This window comes from Mobula hypostoma, chromosome 20 (genome assembly GCF_963921235.1).
Source record: "Mobula hypostoma chromosome 20, sMobHyp1.1, whole genome shotgun sequence".
Lineage (NCBI taxonomy): Eukaryota > Metazoa > Chordata > Chondrichthyes > Myliobatiformes > Myliobatidae > Mobula > Mobula hypostoma.
The window spans coordinates 22773045-22793189 of record NC_086116.1 but is presented as its reverse complement, the minus strand read 5'-3'; the positions used below and the strand labels follow the sequence as shown (position 1 = coordinate 22793189).

The 20145-nt window shown below is 38.6% G+C and overlaps 1 protein-coding gene across 14 annotated transcripts in view; it reads left to right on the top strand.

The window, feature by feature from the left end:
* anks1b (ankyrin repeat and sterile alpha motif domain containing 1B) overlaps nt 1–20145 on the top strand; it is an 870400-nt gene that overhangs the window by 430049 nt on the left and 420206 nt on the right. Inside the window, exon 1 of one of the 14 annotated variants that reach the window (XM_063072525.1) lies at nt 12464–12538. The exons of the other annotated variants lie outside the window; for them this stretch is intronic. The gene's annotated coding sequence lies outside the window, so the exon portion shown is untranslated. Of the gene's footprint in view, nt 1–12463; nt 12539–20145 lie in introns of those variants that run through there. 14 annotated transcript variants of the gene reach the window in all.

Here is a 20145-nt window from a genome sequence, read left to right as displayed (position 1 = left end):
AAACAGTTAAAATTTCAGTTTGATGTCATTCTGAAAAAAATGATCTTTGTCCTGAAACATCATTTTGGTTTCTCTTTCTGTCATCATCCACATTATGTGCCGTGTTGTATGTCATGGGTGATCACGGTCTTCCCATGTTGTATGTCATGGGCAATCATGGTCTTCCCATGTTGTATGTCATGGGTGATCATGGTCTTCCCATGTTGTATGTCATGGGTGATCATGGTCTTCCCATGTTGTATGTCATGGGTGATCATGGTCTTCCCATGACCATGATTGTTCTTGGCAAATTTCTCTACAGAAGTGGTTTGTCACTGCCTTCTTCTGGGCAGTGTCTTTACAAGATGGGTGATCCAGCCATCATCAATATTTTTCAGAGATTGTTAGCCTGGCATCAGTGGTCGCATTACCGGGGCTCTTTATTAAAATTCATGTATTTGTATCTAAGGTATGAAGTCTATTAAAACTCTTACTTCTGTCTTGTAAAACAAAGTTGCTTATAAAATTATCTGTACTTTCCTGAAATCCTGTTTTCCATGCAGCAGAAGCTGTCCATATTAAAGTTAATTCCAGGCATTGTTTAATGGATATCCTGCATAGAGCATATGACCGTTACTCACTAAACACTCAATTGGCAAATAACTTAGTCATTTTTTTAGTAACTGCACTTTGTCAATATCTGAAATATAGATTGAGGCAAAAGTATTATTGAAAAATTTGAGTAGTTCCTTCTCAGTGGGATAGCATAGCAGTTGTGGGCACACTATACTGGAAGCACGGTGACACTGGTGGGTTGCCCCCAGCGTATATTCCGATTATGTTGGTCATTGATGCAAACAATGCATTTCACTGTATGTTTCGATGTACATTTGACAAATAAAACTCATCACTTTACCTTTGAATAGTATTGCAAAATATTTACAAAGGTTATTATGCTGCACGACCTCCATCTAATCCTACATTCTTTTGTTTTCCTTTGAATTTCACTTTAGATTACTGTTTAGGCATAACATAAGATTGCACAAGTTATACCAGTGTAACAATCCCACATATTAATCGGAGCATATTTTATTTGACAAAAAAATACTTTAGTTAAAGCATTCATTCAGTTTACATGGTAAGTGAACACTTAAAATGTAAATGGTGCCTATTAGGCTGTAATTCGACTTGCCAATAGATGGGTTGACATTATTGAAATAATCAGATAAACAGGTAATATATCTTAATTAGTGCACATTAAAGTTGCCGATTTTATAAATGGATCATTAATGAATCATACTAAGAAAGTAATGTTTCCATTCAAGACTTATTTTTATTTGCTAAACTGTTAAGTTTTGTTTTAATCTAACTATTATAACATATTATTATTATTATAACTACTATAAAACCTGGTGGTTTTACAGCAGGACATACTATTGAGGAGTTGTTTGAATTTGGAATCAATATAATTAACTTGAAATAGCAGCCAGAATGGGTACCTGCAAGCATATTCTTGTTGATGGTAATGAAGAGCATGGAAGGGATTGAATACGTATAATCTCTACAAGTGATGACAGCTTTCCATTTGAGTTTCCGGTTTCCAAACACCAAGCTACTAAAGGTGTTTGTAATAAACCCATATTCTTGTCTGTGAGATGCATTTACAATTATTTCCACTTACGTAAGATTGTCTCTTGCCACCTCTAATGCATAATTTTGAGGAGAAAATAAAAGATTGTGAGTCCTGTCTTTCCCTGTTCTTTTCTCTTGATTGCTCATTTACTGAAGTCTGCACAACCCATGCCAATCTGCCAGCTGTTCCTCCTGCCAGTCTAATTGGTATTTCTGATTCATCACAGTCATCTCCAGCTATCTGACCTGTTGGCTTTGGCCTTGCATTTTTTTTTTCAGTACAATCATCTTGTTTAAATGGTCTCTTTTACTTGTGACAAAAATATATATAAGTTTACTTTTACTTATTCAGAATTCGGACTACCCATCCATAGTTTATCTTTTCAATCATAGACACCTGTGCAGTACTGTCCAACTCTATATCCTAAGAAGTTTGAGCATTTGTTTATGGTCTTTTCCAAGGAAAAATTATGCAGAGATGTAGCTTTTCTTCATAGTGCTATACGATTTTATAGAATATAAGGTGATTTGGGCCTTGGTGACATATTGGTTCTTTGTAGAATTACCCAAACAACTTCACTCTCATCTCCTTTTCCAATAGCCACGAATATGTTTTACTTCTCATAATTTATCTGTTTATCTGTTTTGGAACATGGTTATGAATCTGTTATAATGTCCATTTCGAACATTAATTGTGTTCTTTGCAATATGCCCTCTCTAATCATGCCAAAAACCTTAAATATGTACTGTCCTTCTGTCACAGCAAAACATACAGTGAAATGCATCACAAGTTTCACCAGGCTTCTGACACCAACACAGCATCCCCACAACATGCTAACCCCAACCTGTACGTCTTTGGAATGTGGGAGGAAACTGGAGCACCTGGAGGAAGCCTATGGCATCACAGGGAGGATGTACATATTCCTTTCAGACAGCAGTGGGAGTGGAACCCCAATCTTCCTGCTGGCACTGTAAAAGATTGCACTAACCACTGATCTACCATATTGCCCCATATATAAATACCTATCTGTTATTTATTCAATTGGTGAAATTTTTGTCACATGTAAACAGTGAAGTCATGCCCTTTTGTGCATTAATATGCAATACAAAAAGAATAATCCCAACAATGATCTAAATACCTTTTCCAGTTTGAAAAGCAACCATTCATTATTTTTCCTTTTTCACTCCCTTGGCCAATTTGATCTCCACATTGGTTCTAAATTTGTTCATAAGTTCATCAGATATTTTTTGAAAGTTTGCATACAAAACAAAAGCTACATATTCCTAATCTACAAAGTGAAAACTGTGAATAAAATATAGGTTACTTCTAACAGTTTCATTTTTCACTTATAAGTCCATTCTTCTCCAAGTAACGATTAATTCTATATGGGATTATTTTTTCTCAAAGCCTACTAAACTGACTCGTTTCCAGATTTAAAGCTTACTTCTTTGAGTTTTAAGTGTCTGTTTGCAGAAAGCTTTTTTACTTTGAGAGCTACCCGTGTAGCATGGCATGTGCGAATGCTAGCGCTGAGGCAAGGAAGGTACAGGAAATTAGATTAAGAGTGAAACCAACAACAAAAGTGTTTTGCAGAGAATATTTTTTTTTCGTCCTCTAGAAAATATTTCAATTTATATCATCTGTTACTCCAGTCCAACAGACACCAGGTTGAAAATTCATGTGAGCAATATCGGATTAATATTCAGTTAGCTTTCATCAGGTTTAATAGAAACAGTATATCATTTCAAATAAAGGACCGTGCTGCAAATAATAAAGTAATGATGAATAATGATAATAATGTGTGAGGATTTTAAGTATTTGTATATTAATGCTTGCAATATCTTCATGTTCATGGGTTATGTGGACCTTTTATACTGATGGTACTTCTCCACCTAAATCACTTCTGCTTTGAGCATAGTTTCAAAGCTGGTTGAATTGTAACTGTAGCATAAAAATAGATTATGTTTGGTTCAGGGTATCCTAAAAATTCAGTTGAATAAGAATGTAATGATTTTTCTGTGGTCATCCCATAGCTGAGATACTTCGTTCAGTCCACAGTTCGTATTTAAGTTTGCTGACTCAATGGCCAAATCAGTGGTGGTGATGAATTAGCATATAGGAGGGAGATTGAAAATCTGGCTGAATGGTGCACAACAACAACCTCTTACTCAGTGTCAGCAAGATCACGGAGCTGATTATTGACTTCAGGAAGCGGAAACCAGAGGTCCTCATTTGGGGAATCAGAGGTGGAGAGGGTCAGCAACTTTAAACTTATCAGTTTTATCATTTCAGAGGATCTGTCCTGGGTCTTGTACATAAATAAAATTATGTAGGAAACATGGCAGCTCCTCTAATTTCTTAGAGGTTTGTGAAAATTCAGCATGTTATATAAAATCTTGATAAACTTCTGTAGATGTGTGGTGGAGAGTATACTGACTGGCTGCATTACAGCCTGGTTTGGAAACACCAATGCCCTTGAACTCAATATCCTACAAGAAGTAATGGATATGGCCCAGTCTATTATAGATAAAGCTATTCACAACATTAAGCACATCTAGCACTGTTGCAGGAAAACGGCATTCATCATCAGGGATATCCACCTTCCAGATCATGCTCTCTTCTCGTTGCTGTCATCAGGAAGAAGGTACAGGAACCCCAAGACCTACACTACCAACTTCAGGAACAGTTAGTCCCCTTCAACCATCAGGCTCTTGAACCAGAGGGAATAACCACTCACCCCATCACTGAACTGTTTCCCCAACCTATGGATTCACTTTCAAGGACTCTTCATCTTGATATTTATTGCTTATTTATTATTATTATTATTATTATTATTATTTGTATTTGCACCATTTGTTCTCTTTTGCACACTGATTGTTTTTCATGTTGCCTGTGGTCTTTCATTCATTTTATTGTTTCTTATGTTTACTGTGTATGCCTTAAGAAAATGAATCTCAGGGTTATATAGTGTGACATATATGTACTTTGATAATAAATTTACTTTGAACTTTGATGATGTAACTCTGTTACGACTGCTAACAGAAAATGGAACTGTGGAACATTTAGCTGATTGTAGACAAAACTTTGAGGGGTCCTATTGCCTCATTTGAAATAGATTTTGATTTGCCTAAGCAATGTTGAGCTGAATTCAGTTTAGTTGAGAGATGAGGTTGAAGATGCTGTATTAAAGCATCAGGCTAACTAGTTCAATTGGTATGTCAGGTGAAGGCTACATATTGAAAAATTAAACCTTAGCTTGTGGACTGAGTTAATTTGTAAAATATTACATAGTGTGGGAATTCATTTCGGTGGATCATCATCATCAAAGAGCTGACATTACTTCTCATGCTTTGACTGTAATGTTTCCCAGGAAAAGATTTTAGTAATTAGTCTATTCAGTCCATTTTCTAAGTAGTCAATGGTTTAATTTCTTATATATGTACAATTATGCAAGGCATAAGTACTTGGAAGAAAGTTTAAATGATGAAAGCTCTTGTGACTATAGGTCAGGATAGTCTTGATAATATTGAAATCTTCAAATTAATAGGTGTGACTAGAGAAATCAATGTAACTGAGGTCAACAGTGCAGTGGAGTATTCTTATTAATAGTTATGCAGTGCAGCCATTATCTGTGCTTGGTTTTACATTTAATGTTCAGGTAACTGTTGTCATCTGTGGTTATATATAGAGAAATGCCAAAAATATTTTCAAAGTAATTTTCTGTTACTGCTTTTTCCACTTTATTGGAATCATTGCAGTTGATAAGATGATTAACACAAACCAATTATTTATCAAAATTTCTGTATTGGCCATACTTTCCTGTAATTCAGACTGATTGACAAATGTGAAGTTATTGAAGGATCCGCATTATAGACATTTAACATATCAAACATTGAATAAAGCAAAACCAGTTCCAAGCTGCATGATAGAAGTCTGTTAATTACAACTTTAATAAATGAGCAAGCCTCCCCATTGTCTTTTCAATAAAGTATCAGATTTGGGTAAAAATTCCACAGTTATCGTTGGTAATGTTGCTCAAACCAGTTGACCAAATAATTGTTTTGTAATCACTCCCAGGTACAATTTTCTCTTGCAAGCTGTACCATTTGTTTTATAGTAGCTTCATAATTCTGAGTAAGGAGTAGAGCTGGGAGTTGTGCTGATGTGCTTGTATGTAGAAGCATGTTGTAAGTTATACTAAGTGTCCCAGGAGTGAGCAATAATTTGCTTGAGCAGGTAATCATCCCCAGAAAGAAGATCCCAGCATGTTACTGACAGCTTAGTTAATTAACTGAAGAAATGTATTTCAATAAAAAAACAAGCCTCGTTTAGTAACAGACAAAAATTGATGTCTTGAAGGAATTAGGTATTCTGAATTATTCAATGTTATAAATTCTCTGAACAGTTACATTTAAATTTGATTTTTTGGTACTTCCTTGACCAGGGTCCCTTTTGCTGAATGTGTGGAGAATTTATTAATAACCATATGAAGGGTCAAAAAGATTTCTTTAATGTCTTGCACTGTACTGTTGCCACAAAATAAAAAAAAACGTCATGCATATGTCAGTGATGACGAACCTGATTCTGATAGAGATTTGAATTAATAAAGCACTAGTGAAATTTGTAATGCATTTTATCACATCCTTGGAAACATTTCAACCAGAATATTTGATTATTTGAAGTGTTTTAATATGGACAAGTATGTCAATCTAACCCATCAATAACAAAAATGAGATGAATGAACACAGGTTCTGTCAGCTAAGTTGAGAATTGTAATGAATTATTGAGGGATGTATTTTAGAAACTGTTGAATCAGTGACACAGTTTTGGAGTGATATAATACAGAAACAGCTCTTCTGCCCACCATAACATGCTGACCTTCTAGTACTCAAATATATGAATCCCATTTATTGGCACTGTGCATGTGAAGACCACCTTTGCCTTGGTGTTCCAAATGTTCATCTAAATGCTTCTTAAATGTTGTGAGAGTACCTGCCTCTCCCACTGACTCAGGCATTGTATTGGATGAAATGAAAGAGAAGGTTGGTAGCTTTAGGGTTGTTCACTAAGCCTGGAGATTAGGTCACAAACGTTTTGTTACCAGTTGAGGTGACATCATCAGTGTGCAATTGAGTGTTGTTTCTGCAGACTGCTTGTGTTTATGTTGATCTGACTCGTTATTTTGATTTGTTGGCTATCGTGCTGGCCACTAGTCTCCACTGGGCCCCAGCCAACTGGATAGTTGAGTGATCTCCGTTGACCCATATCCCTGGTTATTGGTAGCGTTGGTCCTTCAGGTGTCCACGGTTCACCTCTTGGTCCAGATCCCGCAGACGCATAGGTTCGTAAATTGCGTCCAGTTCAATATGCTTGTTAAAAGAGTCTTCCCTTGAGAACCAAGCTTCTAAGCAGTCTCTTGATTTCTTATTTTGTGCTTCTGCCAGGACTTTTGTAGTTTCCCAGAAGAACTTGTGTCCTTCTTGGTCTTCATGTAGTGAGATGAGTGACCGAGGAGTGTGTCTTTTTACGGCTAGCTGAAGTTCATGTAGTCTCGTGGATAGTTTTCTCCGCATCTCTCCTATATAGTAATTGGGGCACTCCCCACATTGAATTTGATATTAGTTACTCCAGCTACCATCCAGGTGAAAAATTATTCTCAGCTTCCTTCTAAATCTCTTATCTCTTATCCTAAACTTGTGGCCTCCAGTTACTTTATGTGTATGATGGCATTCAATCTGAGAGCAAATTTGGGGAGTTCCTGAATTGCAGAAACTGAAAAGTGATCAAAGAGAAGAATATTAAAATATTTGTCAGTGCCTTCCCCAGTCTACTGCTCATAAACCCATACACCATTTGCTTTCTTGCCCTGTAAATTATATGTGCAAGTCAGTGCAAACAAGGATTTAAATAAATTTGCTCTCAGATTTTTCAGCTTTTTCAGTTGGAAGGCTCCTAATAAACATATTTGTGAGTGAAGTGTGATGTAATGACATCTTGCATATTTTTTTCTAATTAGCATGCAAAACGCTGTAACCTGCTTTGTACACCTCCTTGTGGCTGGAAACAGAGCAGCATTGACAGCCATTGGGCAAATACATGCTTGAATGTACAGTTACAGATTGATTGAACCTTTCCTGTGGAATACTAATTTTAGCTGAAATTTCATTTTGAAATATATTGTCCATAATTGTGGTGATAAACTTCAATTGCAATATTTTAGAAATATTTTTGGTGCAGAAATAGGTCTTTGAAAATTCTTCACAGAAGCAATCATACTTTAAGGCAGATTTTTTTTCTTTTAAATATAGTTTATTATAGATCTTACATAGTGAATGACCTGAGTTAAGTATTTCTAAATATATATAAATACATTGTTTTCCATAAATTCGCCACATCTTGTTTAAACGAGGCTTCATGGAAACGGTGAGTCAGCAAGAGTAACCGTACCAATTTATTAAGTAGTGGGATGGTAGAGATGAATGAAAACTTTCCACAAGTATAATATTACTTTTTTTTCCTGCAATCTGAAAAGAATGCCCACAGGAAAGATATAATGGAATATTTATTTATTTAGTGATACAGCACGGTTACAGGCCCATCCGGCCCAATGTGCCTGCACCACTCCGTTACACTCAATTAATCTACTAACCCATATATCTTTGGAATGTGGGAGGAAACCCACACGGTCATGGGGAGAATGCCCGAACTCCTACAGACAGTGGCATGAAGTGTACCCCAGTTTCTGACTCTGTAATAGCGTTATTCTAATTGCTACACTACCGTGTCACCCATTTGGAATAATTTACTAAATAAGAACAATGATTTCCTTCCTATTTTGTAACTTACTTGTGAAGACTTCCATCTGTTACAACAGTTGTAAGTATTTTATTTTTACAGTGCATTTAACAATGGATTTCTGATCAGTGATGATGTGATGGTGAATTTGAAGAGTAAATGTTAGCTGAAAGGCTAACAGCACCTTGGGCAATGTATAACTTTTGGACAGTAATGGAAAGAATTATCTATTAAGTGTTCAGTAGATGGATTTCCAAAATGCACATGATAAATGCCACATAAAAGGTTATTCCACAAACTGTGAGGAAGTGCGTTTGAGGGTAATTTATTGGCACTGATAGAGAGGTGGTTAACTAACAGAAAACAGAACATTAAAATAATTGGGTCAGTTTCAGATTGGGATTGAGTTAATGGTGGGTGTAATGATCATGACAGGGTTAGCTTAGGAATGGATAGGTTAAATGAGTGGTACGTGTCCACAGTTTTGTTTTCCTGGGAGTCCATGCTTGTGTTTACTGTGAGCGTCATGTGTCCCATACAGTGAAATTTATTTTATTAACAATCAACACAATCTGTAGGTCTGCTGGGGGAAGCTGCAAGTGTAGATTATAGATGATAAAATGATAGACTATTAAATTCAAAACAAGGTGAAATTAATGCAGAAAATAGTCAGTTTGTATATATAACTTAGAAGTTGATATAAAAGAGTTGTGTAGGAAACCATTCAGTTGTGAGGATCTACAGGATTTAGAAAGATCTCCACTTTCACCAGGTGACTAATGAACTTGAAGAGTAAACTGAGTTTCATTGCCAATCCATTTGTTCACTTTTAGAATTGTCACTCTAATGGTTGTATGATGTTGACCCTAGAAAAGATGAAGGAAGAGCACTATAAATCAGGCGAGTATTGAAGAGAGCATGGATTTCGTGGTCATCCCTAGATGGTGACAGAACAAAAAATCCCACAGGACTTCAGTAAATTCACTGGGGGACGTAGGAGAAAAAATATTCATCCATTGAGTGGTTAGGATGTGGAGTTAAGTTACAAGAAGGAAGAACTAGTGTAAACGTAACTTTGCTGAATCAAATAACGACAGCACAAAAAGATCGTTACTTATCTTTTCACCCGTTTATTTCTTCGAGCTCAGTCGGCGAGTGAACTTGGACCCAACATCGGGGAGAGACCCTTTCTCATCTCCCCGGCGGTTCTACAAGTTCACTGCATGATGTCAGAATTGTCAGAAGTTATAAGGCCACCGATACAAAAGAACAATCAGTTTGATAACCATTCCGGCCAAGTCAATGGACTATTGATACAGAGAACAATCAGTTCGATAACTATTCCGGTCAAGTAAATGGACTATTGAAACAGAGAACAATCAGGTTGATAACTATTCTGGCCAAGTGAATGGACTATTGATACAAAAGTACAATCAATTTGTTAAACACTCCAGCCACATTAATTAAAGAAAAGAATGTCCTACCTGGTTTGCTGGAGCCACAACTTAATGACAAAGATAAGAACCACTGTCAAATTTGTGCTTTAATTAAGAAAGGAATGATCTGTCTAATTTCCATCAGGTACTGCTTTTTGTCAAAATCAAAAGGTGTGAAAAGCCCAGAGACATCTTATGTAGATCTGGGTGAACTTTACCCTTATCTTGCTCCAAAGAAAGCAGCTGTGAGACATTATTCAAACACACGGCAGTCACAGACAGAGTCAGTACCGAATCCATTGTTTACAGGAATCTTGAGAATCCCCCATTCCCTTAAACTTTATCACTAGTTTTGGCCACTTTAGGGAAGATGGAAAAATAGATGAGGTTTAATGTTCTAGCTCTGTATGAAGAAGTCTGGGAGCTTATTGTACAATGTAAACATTAGCAAAAAACTGTGTTGTAAATTCTGTGTTAAGGACAAGCTTATGTCTATATATCATCTATCATAGCTTTAAGATGTCACAAAGGCAATGTTAAAGTGCAGTCACTGCTGTGGTGTTGAAAAACGTATGAGCCAATCGGGGCAGTAATTAAACAAAATCTTTATTTTTGATAGAGTTGAGAGACAAATAATGGGTGGAGTCATGGACACTTTTTTTGTCTGTAAGGAGTTCACTGGATTACGACCACTTAGATGTTACCTTTAACTCTGGGAATGCAGATTCATGATTCCTTGAAAGTAGTATCACATGTAGATAGATTCAAAGATTCAAGGTCAAAGTATGTTTATTATCAAAATATGTATGCAGTATACAACTTTGAGATTCGTATTCCCACATACAGACAAAGAAGAAAAGCATGGAACCTGTTCAAAGAGAAGCATCTGACCCCCAATGCATTTTTAAAAAAGGAACAAATCGTGCAAGCAGCAAGAAAAAAAAACAAAACAAAAAACACAGAATATGAAACACCAAAACCATACAAAACATGAAACAGTCCAGGGATATTCAGTTCAGCTCTTTTCAGTTCAATCTACTGTTGTGTGGTTTGTTACCTTTAGGCCGCAGAGCCTGTCCGTGCTAAGCAAAATGGCACAAAGTAACACCAAAAATGGGGCGATCATAATGTGAACTATAGAGTGCAGTCCACAAACCACCTCAATTAAACCTTGCCCAAGACCCAGGACTCCAGCACCATCCTCTGGCAGCATCGAGCAAGAGGGAGAGAGAGACCATTCAAATGCAGACACCTTCCTTCAGGAGCAACGGATGAAAGCGATAGAGAGGCCGGTCACTCGCAGGTAGATGGTACTGCATACCCGTTTGCCTTCCGCTCTTGCCCTCGATTTCAGTCTTCCTCGATGCTTTAATCAGTGAGATCAGCGAGAAATGAAATCAATCATTCGCTGCACCCCTTCTCTAAGCTTCTTGGCCTCCAGGCTGCAGACTTCACTCAGAACCTCAGCAAAGCACCACATCACAATTGGCCCAAAAACACATCACCAAAATGTAGGTCACAGGCAGATAGGATCATAAAGAGAGTTTTTGGCACATTGGCTTTTATAAATCAGAAAATTGAATATATGTCCTACCTGAAGAATGATGTCTCCTGCATCAGGAACACACATCAAAGTTGCTGGTGAACGCAGCAGGCCAGGCAGCATCTCTAGGAAGAGGTGCAGTCGACGTTTCAGGCCGAGACCCTTCGTCAGGACTAACTGAAGCTCTTCCTTCAGTTAGTCCTGACGAAGGGTCCCGGCCTGAAACGTCGACTGTACCTCTTCCTAGAGATGCTGCCTGGCCTGCTGCGTTCACCAGCAACTTTGATGTGTGTTGCTTGAATTTCCAGCATCTGCAGGATTCCTGTTGTCCTGCATCAGGAAGCTGTTTATTGACTTCAGTTCACCGAGCAAAATGATCTTTCCTCGGAAACATGGGTAAACTGTCCTCTGTATCTGGATCTTGGACTTCTGGACAGATATATCTCAGACAGTCCATGTTGGCAGCAGGATCTGTAGCTCCATCACACTGAGCACTGGTGGCCACCTGACCATGCCCCCCCCACCCAACCCCCAGGGCTCAGCCCACTGCTGGCAAACAACTGTACTGTGAGATCCACTTCTAACCATGTCATTAAATTTGCTAACGATACAGCAGTATTTGGCCTCATCAGCAATAATAATGAGTTTGACACAGAGAGGAGGTAGAGCAAGTTATGGACTCCTTTTCTCATTAGCATCCAACTCCAGATTGAGTCAAGGCTAAGCTTGGTTGTGTTAGATTTTAACCTTATAACCTGTGTAGATGAATATTAGCTGAATGTTAATGGAGTAAAGAGACAATCTATGACACTTAATTAAACATTCATAGGAATTGAGGTAATAGATTACAAGGTGAAATAGGCACAAAGTAGTTTTATTTTAAGAACAGATCTCTTGCACAGAGCTGGACATGTGTTGGTTAATTTTGTTTTCTGTTTTATGGATTGATTATTCCTGATAGACTTTGGTCCCTGTGAGCAGAAAATTTGTAATGAGTTTGACCTTACAGCACAGATCCTGTGAATAATTTATTGGTTCCAACCAAACAAACTGATTGGTTGTGACCAAGGTTCCTTATGTGGTTTACCATGACTCTTCTGGCTTATTCAATATTGTGATGAGGAAGCCTTCCTGACAATATTTAAGTTAAAGGTAAACTATTATCATGTCTTGCTAGAATGTGTAGTTCATCCAGTAGCTTGGTTTGTGGTGTATGATAGTTTGTTTCTACATGACAGGCCAGGTTAGCTCTGAGCTGAGGTTCTTATAAATTACCTTATCCTGCAGAAAATAACATATCTGTTCATGAAAACAAAAGTTATGCTCAACCACTTAGAAAAAAAGAGTTTGAAAGCCTGGATTCCATATTTTCCCTCTAAGATATCATTGTTATTAAACCATGTTTTTGTACACTTGTATTAAGCTTTATTACTTAAATGCTCAGTAGGTTAAAAGGTTTAAACTTCAAGTTTTTATGAGCTTGCAACCTAAACTTTAGCAGGTTATATAGCAGGCAGGTATTTTCGAAAGTTAAAGTGGTAGCCATTTTAACAAGATTAAATAGCAGCGCCAGGTTCGAAAATGGATCTGGCAGATTTGATAACACTGATTATTAGAAGTTGAAAGTGTGGTACTTGGCTAATTTAAATTTCGACTGCTTCCAAGCAAAATTTGGGGATTTTCCACATTTTTGAGTAAGTCAAATGTTAGACCATAAGACATAGGATTCATTGGAGCAGGATTAGGCCATTCAGCTCATTGAGTCTGCTCCATCATTCCATCATGGTTGATTTATTAACCCTCTCAACCCCATTGACATTTGATGCCCTTACAAATCAAGAACCTACCAACCTCCACTTTAGATATACCCAATGACTTGGCCTCTATAGCCATCTGTGGTAATGAATTCCACAGATTGAACATTCTCTGGCTAAAGAAATTCTTGCCCATCTCTGTCTCTCTCTGTCTGAGGCTTTACCCTCTGGTTCTAGACTCTCCCACTATAGGAAACATCCTCTAGGCCTTTCAGTATTCCATTCTGTTTTCCATGTTTTATATTTTCCACATCTTGCTTCATTATACTAAACAATATATTCAACGCAGTTCTAAATTAATTAGCCAAGTCAAAAAACATGAATTTAATGGTATAACTTTTTAATTGGTTGCCACGCAGCTGGAAGCTGTTTCTTAACATTAACATTATGAACAGGTCCTTTAAATTATTTTTACAGGGAAAGAAGTGTAGATTATTAAGAATGTTAGGTAGTGATAAACTATTGATAATTTATAATGTATGTTCCTGTAAACTTAAGGAGAAAAGGGACATCTCATATGTATAATCAAACTGGGGCAAGATTGACAATATCACAGCAGACAGGATTTAATATGTACCTGTCACTGAGTTGAACAAGGTATAATAAGGGAAGTGGATAGATCAGCCACAAGGGAAAAGGCAGAAGTTGAAAGTTAATTATGATTAAATAGTAAAACAAAGAAAAATGAAGTTACAGCAAAAAAAATGCAGATAATGGAGTCACAAGAGGAATTTTAAATGGGATTGTTATACAAAGGTGAAGCTTGTATCTCCTGGGTGTCATTTGCATCCTGCTAGTTAAATCTCCATCTGAATTAGCTAGAAAATAATAGCTGTTTGTTAGAGATCAGGATGCTATCGACAGGCACAGAAAAAAGGCCCAGCACCAGGAAGTCTGATTGCACAGTGGGGTTTTGGGTGCCAGTCTCATGGGGAGGTGTTTGAGGAACACATCTACTTTGTGAGTTGCCTGAGTCCTACTCATCAAAGTGAGAGTATTCTATCATATTCCTAACTCGTGCATTGCCAACAGTGGAACGGCTTTGAGGATCCTGAATGGGAGTCACCTGTTGCAGAATATGCCCTGGTCCATCCAAATTGTGTGTGTTTTAGTGAGGGGATTCAATGATGTAATAAACACAAGAGATTCTGAAGATGCTGGATATCCAGAGCAACACACACAAAATGCTGGAAGAACTCAGCAAGTCAGGCAGCATTTATTGTAAAAAACAATCAACATTTCAGGTCAAGACCCTTCTTCAGGACTGATGTGTTTTTTCAGGCATCAAAAAGTTTTTAGGTCTAGATCTCTAGCTGCCATGTTCTTTGTGCTAGATACGGCTTCATACAGTGGAGAATTCTTTCACTGGCTTTAGTTTTACTAGGGTTCATTGATGTCAGATGATCAAAAGATACATTGATGTCAGGGATAGTCATTTTCAACCCAGCAATGGAAATCCCTGTTGCTCACTTCTCCCATTGGATCCTATTACGGTTTGTTACCACTGGAACTGTTCGTCATGCTCACATCAATGTAACTTTCTCCTTATGTAAGGTAGCCTGTGTTCTGGCAGTGATGTGAGTGAACTCAGTAACTGTGTGGAAGTGCTCTGTTTCATTCCAGAGACGTTTCTGGAGTTGCCACTTTCCATTGCACTGAGCCACATTACAAGCTCAAAGAGCAGCATTTAAATAGGAACATGAACATGCAGGTAATGAATGAATGGATATAGACCACGTGTAGGCAGATGGGATTAGTTTAAATTGGCATCATGGTTGGTGCAGACACGGTGGACTAAAGACCTTACTCCTATGCTGTGTTGTTCTTTGTTTTATATGGATAAGGGGTCGCCCACTCTCTGATGGCCTTGAACTTGAGTATCTGTGCACTGCAATTCAGATGCCTCAGAATCATGTTTCAGGTTGACAATCACCAGCATATGTCATGAAACTTGTTAACTTTGTGGCAGCAGTACTATGCAATACATGAAAATATAGAAAAAGAACCGTGAATTTCAGCAAGTATATCTATGCATATCAAATAGTTAATTAAATAAGTAGTGCAAAAACAGAAATAAAACAATAGTGAGGTAGCATTCATGGGTTCAATGTCCATTTAGAAATCAGATGCCAGAGGGAAAGAAGCTGTTCCTGAACTATTGAGTGTGTGCCTTCAGGCTCCTGTACCTCCTTCCTGAATAGGCATGTCCTGGATGATGGGGGGCCTTAATGATGGACACCACCTTTTTGAGGCACCGCTCCTTGAAGGTGTCTTGGATACTACAGAGGCTAGTGCCCATGATAAGGGTTGACTAATTTTACAACTCTGACCTTCCATTCTACCCCTGGACTTTGTACCCTGTGTACTGGCAGTTTCAGTTGGTACTCAGGAGAGAAACTGGAAGGTATCTATATCCAACCTATCAGCCTTTTGCCATCCCTGCCTACTGTACAGTCAGCAATGCCAACCATTTGAATGGGAATCACTGTGCTTCATTGGTAAAGCTCGGGTTAATGGTTTGATTATTTCACAGTAATCCATGCTTTTAATCAATTTATAGCAGTTTAATGAAGTTATTTTCACATTTTAATTATTTATGTCCATTTAAACTGCTGTGGGTCAGCACAGTGCACTGTAGGCAGTGCAGTTATCTCAGCGACTCAAGTTCATTGCTGATCCCCAGTGTTCTGTGAAGTATTTGCACATTTTACCTGTGACTAACAGAGTCTTAGGTTCAATCAAGAGAGGGCAGGGCCTCAGATTCTACAGCCTGAGGCCCAGTCACCAAACTTGTTAATTGAAGGTCCTGGAGTGGAGACCTCTAGTACAGGGGATTGTGTGGGACTGTGTGAAAGGACTGTGCAGCATGGGGAATGTGCAGGAGATGAATGCAATGTTTAGCGTAGGCCAAGCATAATCCAGCCATTTTCATCATCTACTGCTCATTCCAGTGATCAACTGTGCTCTTACCTTCTTGATAATCTGGTAGGCTTTGTCCTTGCTCCATTGCCTCTCTCCCATCTTTCATGTACAGTTTGAATACACTCACAGACTGTAAGTCAAAAGACACTCGAAACTCGGTGCTCCCAAATTTTTTATGCTGAGGGGTATGTGGACCGCAGGATGGGAACCCCTGCTTTAAGCCATTGTGTTTCCGTCTTCATTCTTTCACCACTGTCAGGACAATTGCTTCTCACAAATGTGTATTTAAAATAATCAAAGGACACCGAAAAATGGGAAACCACGACAGAAACAGGTAGCTAATAAGAAAAATGACAATTTTCTTGCTCTTTCAAGCAGCACTTGCAGTTCTAACATTTTAAGCATCTGAATCTAAAATTATCCTTAGTAAAAATCTTGAAGAGTATATGTTTCCTTTACAAAAACATTCAATACTTGGCTGGTTTACTGAGGCAACCAGAGGAATGAAGTATATGCTACCTAGTGCACATGGCTCCGTAATTCAGATCAAAAGGCTCATGACCATCCAAGGCTTTTGGGAGATTCCAATGCCTTGATGTAAATATTAATGAAATAAAATAAAATATATTAGAATCAATTCAAGGGGTATAATTTACCATATTTATCTGATGTTGCATGTCTGATTAGGTAGCAGCACCTGCCGTCAGTTTCCCATATATTTTTTGAGCGAAGATTTACATTGATCTTATATAGTGCTGGACAACGGTGATGAGTGAAAATGAGTAAAAAAGATGACACAGCTCTTTAACAAGTCAAGTGGAAGAATACACAGAGACATGCAAAATCAAAATCAGGAAGTACAAGTTTGGGGGAAAAAAAGAGTAGATTGTGAGATAAACAGTGATATTCATTGAGAGCCAAGAAAGGTCAAAATACTTATTTTTTCCATACCTTCAGTACAAATTAACTTCTGACTAAATGAGATAACACATTTTTAGAGTTGTATTTTGGAACCAGAGGTTTTAGTAATAATCATCATATAACACAGCTAATAGTTAATTTACTCGCAAATGTTTATTTCGTACAATAGTGTGGCAACTTCATGTTATTGCATGTAATTCAAGGTTCTATCCAGTGCACCATTTCAAGAAGCAGGATTATTTGGATTACAACATTTGCACTTGCTGTGCACTATGTAAACAGTCTCCCAGAAAGTTTTTTGGGTTGTTAGTGGCATTGGTTCCAGCATTACAAAGGAGCAGACATGAGATTCTGTGGACGTGAAAGAGATATCTGGATGGTATGTTGCCTCCCAGAGCCAGAGATGTCTCAGGCCAGGTCCATAGCGTTCTAGAGAGGCAGGGTGAGCAGCGGGAAGTCATGGCATGCATTGGTAGGGAAAGGGAGGTGGTCCAGAAGAGAATATAGGGAGGTAGGTAGAAGGCTGAAAGGCAGGACCTCCAGGATAATAATCTCTGGATAGCTGCTTGTGACACACACCAGTGAGGGTAAGAATAGGAAGACTTGGCAAATGTAGGTGCCCCTGAGGAACTGATGCAGGGGGCATGGTTTCCAATTTCTGGATCATTGGGATCTCTTCTGAGGAAGGGGATGGGTTACACCTGAACCCGAGGAGGATCCAGTATTCTTGTGGGCAGGTTAGCTAGAGCTGTTGGGGGGATTTAAACTAATTTGGCAGGGGGAAGGGATCTGGAGTGGTAGGGCTGAGAATGGGAGCAGTTAGTATACCAGCAGATGCAGTGTGTAGTGAGACTGAGCAAATTTGCAGTCAGTGGAATGAGTTGAGATGTAACATGGGGGCACAATCAAGAGTGTGACAAATACAGGACTGAAGATGTTATATTTGAATGCAAGCAGTGCATGGAATATTAGACATTGGCAGGTATGACTTCGTAGGCATCATTGAATCGTGCCTGCAAGAAGATCATAGTTAGGAGCTTCACATCTAAGGATACACATTGTATTGAAAGGACAGGCAGATAGGCAAAGTGGGTGGGGTGTCTCAGTTGGTAAAAGTTGAAAATAGCAAGAGGTGACATAGGATTGGAAGATGTAGAATCCTTATGGGCAGAGTTAAGAAACTGCGAGAGTAAAGATGCCCTTATGGGAGTTATATGCTGGCCTCCAAATAGTGGCCAAGATGTGGGATACAAGTTACAACAGGAGACAGAAAAGGCATGTAAAAAGGAAAATATTAATATAGGCTTTGGGGATTTCAATATGCAAGTAGATGCAGGTTGGTGCAGGATCCCAAGAGAGGGAATCTGTAGAATGCCTGTGAGATTCTTTTTAGAGCGGCTTGTAGTTGAACCCACGAGGGTAAAGGCAATTCTGGAGAAGGTGTTGTGTATTAAACCAGATGTGATTAAGGATCTAAGGTAAAGGAACCTTTAGGAGACAGTGATCATAATATGTTAGAATTTGCCCTGCAGTTTCTGAGGGAAAAGCTAAAGTCAAATGTATCAGTATTACATTGGAGTAAGGAAAATTACAGAGGCATAAGAGAGGAGCTGGCCATCATTGATTGAGACACTAGCAGAGGTGATGGCAGAACGATAATGACTGGGGTTTCTGGCAGCAATTCAGAAGGTGTAGGATAGATAGATCCCAAAGATGAAGAAATATTCTAAAGGGAGAATGGGGGAACTGTGACTAACAAGGGAAGTCAAAGACTACATAAAAGCAAATGAGAGGGCATATAATAGAGCAAAAAATAGTGGGAAGTTAGAGGATTGGGAAGCTTTTAAAAACCAACAGAAAGCAACTAAAAAAACACAAGAAGAGAAAAGATCAAATACAAATGTAAGCTAACCAATAATATAAAAGAAGGTACCAAAAGTTTTTTCAGATATAAAAGAGTAAAAGAGAGGTGAGAGTGGATATTGGATCACTGGAAAATAATGTGAGAGAGGTAGTAATGGGGAAATTTTGCCTGACAAATCTTTTGGAAGTCTTTGAGGAAATAACAAGCAGGATAGACAGAGGAGAGTAAGTAGATGTTGTTTACTTGGATTTTCAGAAGGCCTTTGATAAGATGCCACACTTGAGGCTACTTAAAAAGATAAGATCTCATGGTATTACAGAAAAGATACTAGGATGGATTGAATCACAAATGAGTGCAAATCTACAGATGCTGGAAACCTGAGCAATACACACAAAATGCTGGAGGAACTCAGCAAGCCTGGCAGCATCTAGGAAAAGAGTACAGTCAATGTTTCAGGCTGAAACCCTTTGGCAGGACTGGAGAAAAAAGCTGGAGTAGATTTAAAAGGTGGGGGGAGAGGAGAGACAAAAACAAGGTGTTAGGTGAAACTTGGAGGGGGACGGATGAAGTAAAGAGCTGGGAAGCTTATTGGTGAGAGAGACAGAGGCCGTGGAAGAAAGAAAGAGGGGGGAGGAGCACCAGAAGGAGATGTTGGGCGGGCAAGGAGATAAGGTGAGAGAGGGAAAAGGGGATGGGAAAATGGAGAAGGAGTGGGGGTGAGGCATTACTGGAAGTTTGAGAAATCAATGTTCATGCCATCAGGTTGGAGGCTACCCAAATAGAATATAAGGTGTTGTTCCTCCAACCTAAGTGTGGCTTCATAAGGACAATGGAGGAGGCCATGGACGGAAAAAGCAGGATTTCACAGTGGCCACCCATCTTAATTCCACTTCCCATTCCCGTTCCAAAATCTCTAACCATGATGCTATTTGCTGCCTGGCCTGCCGAGTTCCACCAGATTCTGTGTTTGGAGCCTGGATTGAAGAATGGCTGACTGGCAGGAGGCAAAGAGTGGGAATAAAGACAGCTCTTATTATGGTTGGCTGCAGTGACTAGTGATGTTCTGCAGAGGTCAGCGTTGGGACCACTTCTTTTCAGGTTATATGTCAATGATTTGGATCACAGAATTGATGACTTTGTGGCCAAGTTTGCAGAAAATATGAAGATAGGTGAAAGGGTAGGTAGTGTTGAGGAAGCAGGGAGTCCACAGAAGGACATGGACATATTGGGAGAATGGG